This window comes from Nicotiana tabacum, chromosome 9 (assembly GCF_000715075.1).
Source record: "Nicotiana tabacum cultivar K326 chromosome 9, ASM71507v2, whole genome shotgun sequence".
Classification (NCBI taxonomy): Eukaryota; Viridiplantae; Streptophyta; class Magnoliopsida; order Solanales; family Solanaceae; genus Nicotiana; species Nicotiana tabacum.
The window spans coordinates 12,707,185-12,717,980 of record NC_134088.1 but is presented as its reverse complement, the minus strand read 5'-3'; positions in this window follow the sequence as shown (position 1 = coordinate 12,717,980).

Sequence of the window (10,796 nt, the reverse complement as noted above, 5' to 3'; positions counted from 1 at the left end):
TTAGAGAAAATACCCAAGAAGGAACAGAAAACTATTTTTACCAAGAAGAACCTTCACTTTTTTGTGGGTGTTTCAGATTCCCCTGTTTTCAATCAAAAGAAGGTGAAGCAAATTCACTGTTACAACAGCAGGGTGAAGACAGAGACTCATGGATGGTGACAAAGATGAAGGAATTAAAGGAATATTCAGAACTTGTAGCTGGACCAAAATGGAAGAATTTTGTTAGAAAAATGGGGAAATATTGTAATTCCAAGAAATCTAAGGGACAGCAGTTTCAGTATGATTCTGATAGTTATGCAATGAATTTTGATGAGGGAGTTGAAGAAAATGATGATGGGCTTTTGCGTAATTTCTCAACTCGGTTTGCAGCTCCTGCTCCCTTTTCTGTTGTTAATAATAATAATAATAATACACAGAGAAATGCTGGATTATGATAATTATTATTATTGGAAGAAAAAGAAAAAATTAAGATGTGTGTGATTTATGATTTATGTGTAATTAGAGGGGAGAAAATGGTGTATGAGATTGGTTTTATATATATTACATTTATTTGTTATATATAGTTGTAAAATTCTTTTGATATTTATTTATTATTTTGGATGCCTCGATTCTAAAATTAACATGGCATAAATAGTGTATGAGATTGGTTTTATATATATTTCTTGTATTTGTTATATAGAGGTAAAATTAATTTTTTTTCATTGTTAAGAGTTTAATTCATGTTGTTATTAGATTAACATGCTTTGATATTTATTTATTATTTTGGATGCCTCAATTCTAAATTCTAAAATTAACATTAGCCTCTTGCCCTTAATTAAAGGTATTGAATTATCTTAGTAAGAAAATTGGTGAAAAGAAATATCATAGTAGTTATTAGTTTCGAGATGATGTGACATTAAGCCATATTTTATCTCATGTTTAGTTAAGGCATAAATGTATTTTGGCTAGGATTTAAAATCAGAAAAGAAAACTTTTTCCTATTGTAAGTAAGATGTTATCATGTGATAATCCTATAATTCTTGTAGAATTACCTGTTGCCAACTTCTACTTCAGTCTTATTCCTCTTGAGCAGTACGATGTGCAAAGCATTCGCGTTAAGGGCCGCACTCTAAGAGGGTATAATGTAGGCAGTCTACGCTGAGGCAAATATCAGTGACTGATTCCACGGCTTGAACCTGTGGCATATAAATCACACAAAAATAATTTTATCGTTGCTCTCCAACGTTACCCCTCTCTAGCTACTTCAGTCTTATTCCTCTTGGTAATTTTTCTTTTAATCATAGTCTTGTTGTATAATACCTAAACCACCTGAGGTGTGTTTATAGTTCAAATTTTTTTTATAAAAAAAAAATGCAAAAGTTCTACTAATTTGTTCCATTATTGAAATAAGAAACCCACCCAATTTGCACTTTCAAGTTATAATGTGCAATTATGCTTGTATGGTGAAACTTGTTGATGTTAGATGAAATGTAAGTACAAAAGGCTATATGTTAAAGTTCAACCAGAGTTGTGGTAGAGCGGTAAGTACTACTTTATTCTTAATCAGAGATCGCTTTTGTTAGGGAGTATTTTACCTTTCAATGTGATTTTTTTTAGCGCGAATCTAAATTTAGTCGATCTCCAAGACAGGGACCGAACACCGAATGAGAAACTAAAAAAAGTCAAGTTCATGATCCCTTTAGGGAAGGAAAGGAATCTAGAACAAAACCTTTCATGTTAAAGTAAACTACTGAATTACTTATAGTAAAAGTAAAGTAAAAGAAAATTACACTTCATTCTTTGGTGACTATATATGCAAATATAAAATAAAATAAAAACTATTCTTATATTAATAATGATAGGATAAGATAAAGTTTGACCACTGAGCTGGTTTGGCTGAATAAATCAAAAAGGGAAAATAAAAAAAATAAATATAAAATTATAAAATTTTAAAAACAAAAGCCGGCCAAAGACGGCTCAGAATAAAAATAGCAGCCGCCTTTATAGACAAGCTGTCTTCAGCCCACGATGTGAAGAAACTTCTATTCTTTGAAATATTTTGAAAATTGACCAAAAAAACGAACTTGGCAACGTTTTAGAGATTTTTTGGGAGATTCATTGATCCTAAAATAAATCACATGAATCATAGTGTAAGACTTAAGGGATCGTTTGGTTTGACGATAAATTATAATTAGATTAGTTATATTAGGAGTAGTTATTGTGATATTATTTTTTGTTGATTGTTTGGTATGTTATATTAATTCGGGGATTGTCAATTTTACTATGGATTACTATTCCATCCTCTGATAGGAATAAATTATTCCGGCAATATTTTTAATCTTGTGATAACTTATCTCATGATTAGTAATGAAAGAAGAGATAAAGCGGTAATAAATTTTTATTTCTGAATTATTTTGTTTATCCCTCGTACCAAACGGCCCTTTATAGTTTAGTAATAGCGATTACAATTTATTATGTAATTGGTATGTGTTTAATTTTTATTGTTTCTTTTCTTCTCTTTTTCGCCTATCTTTCACGTTATGAAAAATTGAAGAAAAAAAAACAATGCCTGAATATTGTTTCCAAAGTGATAAAACATTGTTAGATCTTCTTATATTGAATAATTTGAGGGAGAAATTCAAAACTAGCCAGATTTATAAGTGATCATTTAAAAATAGCAACAGTTTCAAAAGTAAATGAAATTTAGCCACTTTTTATGTAAAGATAAATTTGAACGAAAACATTGTTCAAAATCCAGAAATACTCCAGTATAATATACTAGAGTTCCAGTATAATATACCGGTCCAGCATAATATGCTGGAAGTTCATACAGAGGAGCTCCAATCTCCAGTATATTATGCTTGAACTTTCCGCGTGTTGGAGTTCCATCATAATATGGTGGAAGTTCATATACAGGTGCACCGATCTCCAGTATATTATGCTGGAATTTTCTGTGTTGCAATAAAATAGTGGCTATTTTATTGCGACTTTGCAAACACTCACTATTTTTCAATAACCAATCCGAAAACTGGCTAGCCCGTGCTATTTTTACATAATTTGAACGCTAGTGTGCATAGGAAAGCCCAATCAACTTTCCTTTTCCTTTGTTTTGTGAGAAATTTTCATAAAGCACTATAGTTTGGAGCGTAATTATCATATATAACTATAATTTGTTTAATTACTATTTGTAGTTACTGTTCAATTGTTATCAACTTGCATCACTTGTATTCAAATGCGCAATGAATACCTGTGTCGACAGTATTCATTCACGTAACGAATATAACATGTATCAATCGTATTCTTTCACGCAACGAATACAACCAATGTGAAATATAAGGGTGTATACAAATGATACAACCTGTATCGGCTGCATTCACTCGCGCAACGAATACAATCAAGGCAAAATACGCAAAATAAAATATTCTTGTTGAAAGTCGAACTCAAGACCTCCACTTGAAAAGCAGGTGCTCTAAAGTCATCTCCAACCCACCTCCATATTTACGTCCAAACTCCAATTTGGAGTCAAAAATGGAGGAATTTTACTCCAACCAGTTGCAAATTTGCCTTCAATTTAGAGGGTGAACAGTGTCAATGGAGTAACACTATGTAACATCCCGTAAATTTGAATCAGTTGTGGATGCATTAAATGAGTATTAATGTGATGGTTATCAACTGGATATGATAATAAGTGTACGAGGCATACCATAAGTGATTTGGGGTACAAGGAGAGACCTAAGTCTAAGCCAATTTGGAAAATTACATGATAGACTAAAATTCCAAATTAGTACTCACAAGACCATATTTTGGATGAGCATACCTACATATATATAAGGTTTTATATGATGCACAACCTATCAAATGAAATATCTTTGAGTCTAGTTTCTAACACTCCAAACCGTTCGTCATTTGGACACTCCTATCAGAAGTTATGACCAAATTACCAAAAGCTGGCAGAATTTTACACTACCGCGCCGCCCCATGCGGCGCAGCTGTGTAGATTAATAGTGCACCTCCAAATTTCGTTTCTAGACAAATATTTCATTACCGCACCGCCCCACGCGCCTCGACTGTGCAAATCTTGGTTTTTTTTCAACCCGATCCTATTTTGATATAAAACCTTCAGGGGTTATTTTTCCTAATTTATTTGGACGAATTTTAGGGTTTTCCTCCACTCTCTCAAGACCTCCCATCTTCAAGGTAAGCAATCCCCATTATCTTGGTGTGAATTCCATCATTTATACTCTAGTATTGCTGAAATCTACACATAAAATACTTACATCTTCAAGGGATTCCTTCAAGAACTCAAATGAGGGTTTTGCAAGATTTCTTCCAAAAAGGTAATCCTACACCCTTAGACTTATATGTATGGATTTATTAAGGGAATATGAGTATGAATAAATATTGAAACTCTTGGTATGGTGATTGGAAACCATAAGTTCCCTATTTAATTACATAACTATTATAGAGATTGAAAGATATTTATTTAATGGAATTTTGTTGGTTGGGTGTGGATGAATGGTCATATATGTGATTTTGAAAGTTATAAATTGGTTAATCATGATGGTGGGATACATTGTTGATGAATTGTGGTAGTTAGATGAACTAATTATATGGTGATGAGATGTAGAGATTTATGCCTACAAGGTGTTTGATAATATGCCTAAATGGCTTAAGTTATGGAATTTGTTACTAATATTGGGTTCTATTGAATGTTGCTATTGTAGATTAAAGGTTCTTAGTATTGTGGATCATTGTAGTATCACTAAGGGGCGAAATTGAGGTATGTGAGGCTAACTCTCTTTACGTTTGGGAATGTCTATGATTCTCCCTACGTCCGATTCATTATGACTATTACTAGTTTCTTCATAAAGTAATTATGTCTTAGTTCCATGAATAGTCGTAGAACTTCAATTCTATAGTTTCGTAACTCATTCATGACTTTCGTTCTAAACGTTGTGAAATCAGTGCATAATCAGTATAGACTTGAGTTTGATGCCCATGAGTCTCAGTTTAGATTACTCATCATGTCATAAACAGTTGAAGTTTCAGTTTTTCATAATCAGTTCATGAATACATGTCTCAATCTAGCTCAATTCAGCATTCAAGTATTATGTAACTCAGTATGGTTCAATATTTTAGCATCATGTATTTCAATATGATTCTCAGTTCCTGAATGTTGAACACTTGTATTTGGGCCTAAGGTCGTAATTTATATGATTTATGCATACTTGGGCCTGAGACCGTAGTTTATGCTTTATGCATGTTTGGGCTTGAAGCCGTAGTTTATGCTTTATGCATTTTTGGGCCTGAGGCCGTAATTATGTATACGTATACTTGGGCCTGAGGCCGTAGCTTGTGCACATATATATTGGGCCCGAGGCCATAGATAAACAGGTTGTTCATCATTCAGAAGAGGGAGTATTCATATCCTTACTTCCTTTGTTCAGTTCAGTTATCAGCTATCATTTCAGTTATCAGTTATCATTTTAGTTACTAGTTATCAGTTCAGTTATCAATTATTAGTCCAGTTATCAGTTATCAGTTATCATTTCAATTTAAGTTTCAATAGTTATCATTTCAGTTATCAATTATCAATTATCAGTTATCAGCTCAGTATTAATTTCAGCATTTATAAGTCTTTCTTTAAGTTGCTTTACATACCAGTGCAATTCAAATGTACCGATGTCCCTTTTTGCCTGAGGCCTACATCTCACGATGCAGGTACTGATTTACAGGTTGACGATTCAGAGCGTTAGGATTCTCATACCAGTTATTTGGTGATCCCTAGTTCTTTCAGGGCATTATCATTACTTTACAGTCTTTCAGTATTTACAGAACAGTCAGTGTTTTCAGTACTCCAATAGAGGCTTCATAGACTAGAGTAACAACTAGACAGAGTCGCAGACTTTTCATATTAAGCTATGTTGACTACAAATATATTTCAAAATTGTATTAGTATTTCCACACTTTGATATTTATCATTCAAACTTTCAGTATATCAACATGTGTTAGTTTATCTTCCACATTTAGTATGTTATGATATCACATGTTGATTCAGTGAGCCAGTTGGTTCGGTCGGTCACATGTAGTCAGGCACCGAGTGCCGTGTTACGTCCAGGCCCAGGTTCGGGGCGTGACACACTATTCATCCACTCCATCACTATTATCTATTTTTTTTATTTTTTTATTATTTAACCCTTTTAATTTAACATGTTATATATACCTAATTATGTTTATGTAATATCTTTACAATATTAGTTTTACATCTTAATTTTGACGTATAATTTTGATATTAATTTTCGTGCATATATTATTTTTATGCAAAACTATAAGTTAATTTTATTATAAGTTATAATTGTATATGGGACCATACTAGAGGTGGAAGTTGAATATTTAAGTAGTATTTAAACTAAATTTTAAACTACATGTAATATGTATTGAATATCTTGTATCTCAATTATTTCACTTTTATTTGAATTATCCATTAATAGTACAACAATAATATGCCTAGTATAATCCCACAAGTGGGGTCCGGGGAGGATAGTGTGTACGCAGATCTTACCCCTACCTGGAGAAATAGAGAGGTTGTTCCGATAGATATCCATTAATAATATAATATATAATATTTGCGTACAAATTATATTATTTAAAAACTTATGGTATAAAATAATTTTATCTTAAATGGTTATTTAAGAAAGAAATATGAATCATATGGGATGAATATCTAATAAAAAAAGATAGGATTTGTTTAATAGAAATAAGAAAATAAAATTTAAATAAAAGATAATACTATAATATAGAAGAGAAAAAATAATATAAAAAGGATTATTCTTTTTTGGAGTAAAAATTGAAGTAATGGTTGGAGTTAGCTTACTCCATTTTGGAGTAAAAATTTGGAGTGAAGGTTGGAGATGTTGTAAGCAACTAAGCTATGAGAGCTTGCTGCTTTCTGGTTTCAATACAAAAAAAATTGATCTTTTATGTAAAATTCAAATATAGCTACGATTAGTAATTTTTTAAAAAATATAGGTGTGAGCGGGAAATAACTATTCTCTTATAATGACGTTCACATAATCTGCATATTATGAGGATGCTTTAGCATGTAATTGCCCATTTGATTTTTGGTCCTCTTTCGGTCTCCGATCTCCACATCAAATTAGTCTTGATTTAGCATTCTTTTTCTCAAATAAATACATGATGGCAGCATGGTAAGTGTAGACGATAACTTTAGTTTCCGCCAAATAAGCTCTAAATTTGTCAAACGCCCATATCCCACATTCTATAATTAGCAAATACATTAATATAAAATCAATCATACTTAAATGATGGAATATGCGTTTTCTTGGATCAAACACACCTTTAAACTAAATTTATGGCTTCCTCACATAAACTTTGAGTCGATATATTGAAACAAACAGAAATTGTCCGATCATTACCATATTAAGGGATCATAACACTTAGCCAGACAGTTAAAAATATTTTCACCCGCCTAGTTGTAACTATTTGTATCCCTGCCGATGAACGCTCAGTTTATAAGAATGTATAATCAGTGTAAATTGTATATATACTGATCATATACCGATTATACCATCATTATACTGGATAAAATTTGTAAAACGTAAAGAATAGGGTTAGTTTTTTGTTGTGGGCTACTGTGGGAGTAAAATCTTACAGGGGTATTATCACTTTTAGCCCGCGCAAGAAACTATTTAGATTCGATAGCAAAAAAAAGTGTATAAAATCTATTTAATTTTTGTATATAACATACTTGAATGTGTGTGTAGAAAAATATATATTTTCGGCTATTATTTGAGAACTGATGTACATTGTCATTTTCCAATCTTATAATAATTGACCTGTCAACATTTTAATCTCTTTGGGCCAGCCCATAAATTTTGATTTGAACTAAACTACGGGCTCATAGTTGAATGTTTTTGGAAAATGACATTGTATAGCCGCTCATTAAATAATAGCGAAAATAATATATATTTTTTGTATAGATATATACATTTTGTATGTTATATATAAAAATTATATAAATTCTATATACTTTTTCGACTACAGAATGTAACTAGTTTTTGGCACTGACTAAAAGTTATAAAAACTTAATACTTTTTATCACCATTTATCGGTTCGTACCCAGCCCATTGTAATTGGACAAGGAGGGATTAAGTGTTAGGGTGGGGGAGTGGGAGACACAATGGGAAGTGTGTTATTTTGTTGATGAATTTAATAAAGTACTACAGTTTAGAGTCTTATTATTATGTGTAGCTATAATTTACTTTATTATCATTCGTAGTTACTGTTTAATTATTATCAGTTTGTATCACTTGTATTAGTACGCGTAAATGATACAACATATGTCAACTGCATTCGTTCGCGCAACGAATACAACAAAACGAAATAGAGGGATGTGTACATAGGATACAATCTGTATTGACTATACAACCAAGGCAAAATACAAAAATATAGAATAATAAAATACTCTCGTTGCGAGTCGAGTTCAAAACCTCCGCTTAAATGAGTATTCTAACCAACTGAGCTACAAGAACTTATTGCTCTCTTGTTTCAGTTAAAACAATTGAACTCTTGTTTCACTACTACATGTGGATTTGCTATAAATTCAAATATAGCTACGAATGATGAACACAATTTATATATTTGATGTGTCGCGTAATTTTTTCCTATGTTGTATTCGTGCAAGTGAAAATATTTATTTGTAGGTAAAAAGTCAGTGAAAAACATGAAAATTTGTAAAATTCTACACCGTGAAGGAGAGTATAGCCGAGAGAAAAATGTCAAGAGAAGTGTGTAATAATCATAAATTTTTATGTAATTTTACTACATGAAAGTATAATTGGATGTTGAGAGAAGTGTAACACTCATAAATTTGAATGTAAATTAACTATATAAAATAAGTTTGAATAAAATTCAGAGGGAATTATTATAATCTTTTACCACTTGATATTGCCTTAATAAATTAGACTAGCTAGATACGCGAATTCATTCAAATGACAATAAAGTCAATTTTTTTAGAAACTACATTAGCTCGCATATTTCACGTGTAAACCCTAAAATTATATTATAATATATGAGGATATAAAAAATATATAATATCATCGGATGGTTAAGTACACCCTAACGAATTTATGGAAAATTGAGTGATTCTATATATTATTAGCAGGGGCGAATCCAGCTTTAACGTTATGGGTTCTCCTGAATTCAGTAACTCTTGCTCAAACCTCGTATTTGTATTAAGAAATTCACTAAATATCTATAAATATGTAAGTAAGAACCCAGTTATTATTGTATATATAACTTGAAATTTAGGAACCCTGAACCATAAATTTCAAATCCTGGATCCACCTCTGATTATTAGTTATGGTTTTTGTATTGAATATCTTACTTCACTCATTTTCCTTGTCACATAAACCAAAGCAAAAGTCGTAGTTTTTTTTTTTTTTTTTAAATAGCTATAAGATCATGTGGCATATAAGATCATATAGCAAACCCAATTTATTTGGGCTGAGGCATAGTAGTTGTCTTAAAAAAATCATGTCTAAATCTATATCTTTGAGTATTAACAGGTGTTTGATGCTAATTAGCTCCTTAACCTACTAGTTATCCTTCTACTTAAATCCTAATCGATTGCCTATAAATACATCATTACGAATATAAGAAAATTGTTATGAAACAATAAAAGAAGAAGAAGAGTATTGCATAGCAAAGTAGAGAGAGAATTTTTATTGATATTAGGATGAATTACAATGGAATAAAACCCTCTATTTATAGGGAGAGGGTGACTTAGCCACCAAGTAATGAACCATAGAATCTCTCTAAATATAGACATTCACCATAAATATAATTCTATTTATAACACTCCCCCTTGAATGTCTATTCAACAGATAATGTGTCTCGTTAAAACCTTAACTAAAATAAAATCCAATGGGAAAAAAATCCTAGAAAAGGAAAAAGAGTACACATGTTTAGAAATACGCCTTTTGGTTACCTCGTTAAAAACCTTGCAAGGAAAAACCAATGGGACAAAACCTTGTAAGGAAAAAAGAGTGCAACGCGCATTAACTCCCCCTGATGAGAGCATCAATTCACATTCTTGAGCCTTCGCATCTCAATCTTGTACACCATCTTCAAGAGATCGTTGGTAGAGATTTGATAAATAAATCAGCCATATTAACTTGAATGAATATTTTGCACCTTGAAATCATCATTCGTAATAGATATATAATGTCTTCACAAATATCGTGGAATGACTCTTCAATATCTCTACAGAGGTATTCTTGTTATCACATTATCATGCTTATAGTTATAGTAAGATACATTTGTGCACAAATTGCACTAAGGAAGTGGTACTTTAAGATTAAGAATTGTATGTGCTTCAAGCAACTTAAATCCTTCATGGATTGTCATATAAGTTAAGTCATATAAGTCATCTAAAGAGACTTTAGATGCATATCAAGTTTTCATGCCATGCTAGACATATAAGATATCAAAAACTGATTGCACATATCATTGACTTTATACTTTCAAGCGTTTGAACAACATAGACAAAATTATATGTCTTTCATATGAAACCAATTCTATATATAGCGCTATCATAGATGTCGTCGACGAACATTTTATATCGGTTCCAATATTTTTTCATAAAGACATAACATAGAGATCTCTTCATTCATATATTCAGGTACCTGAATCTCTCATGAGATTTTATGAAGTGTTATGTCAAGTGATCTTCTAGATCACTTGCCTCCTTATTTATATCATTTGCTCATCTTCTTTATCAAGAAGTTTTATTTGAA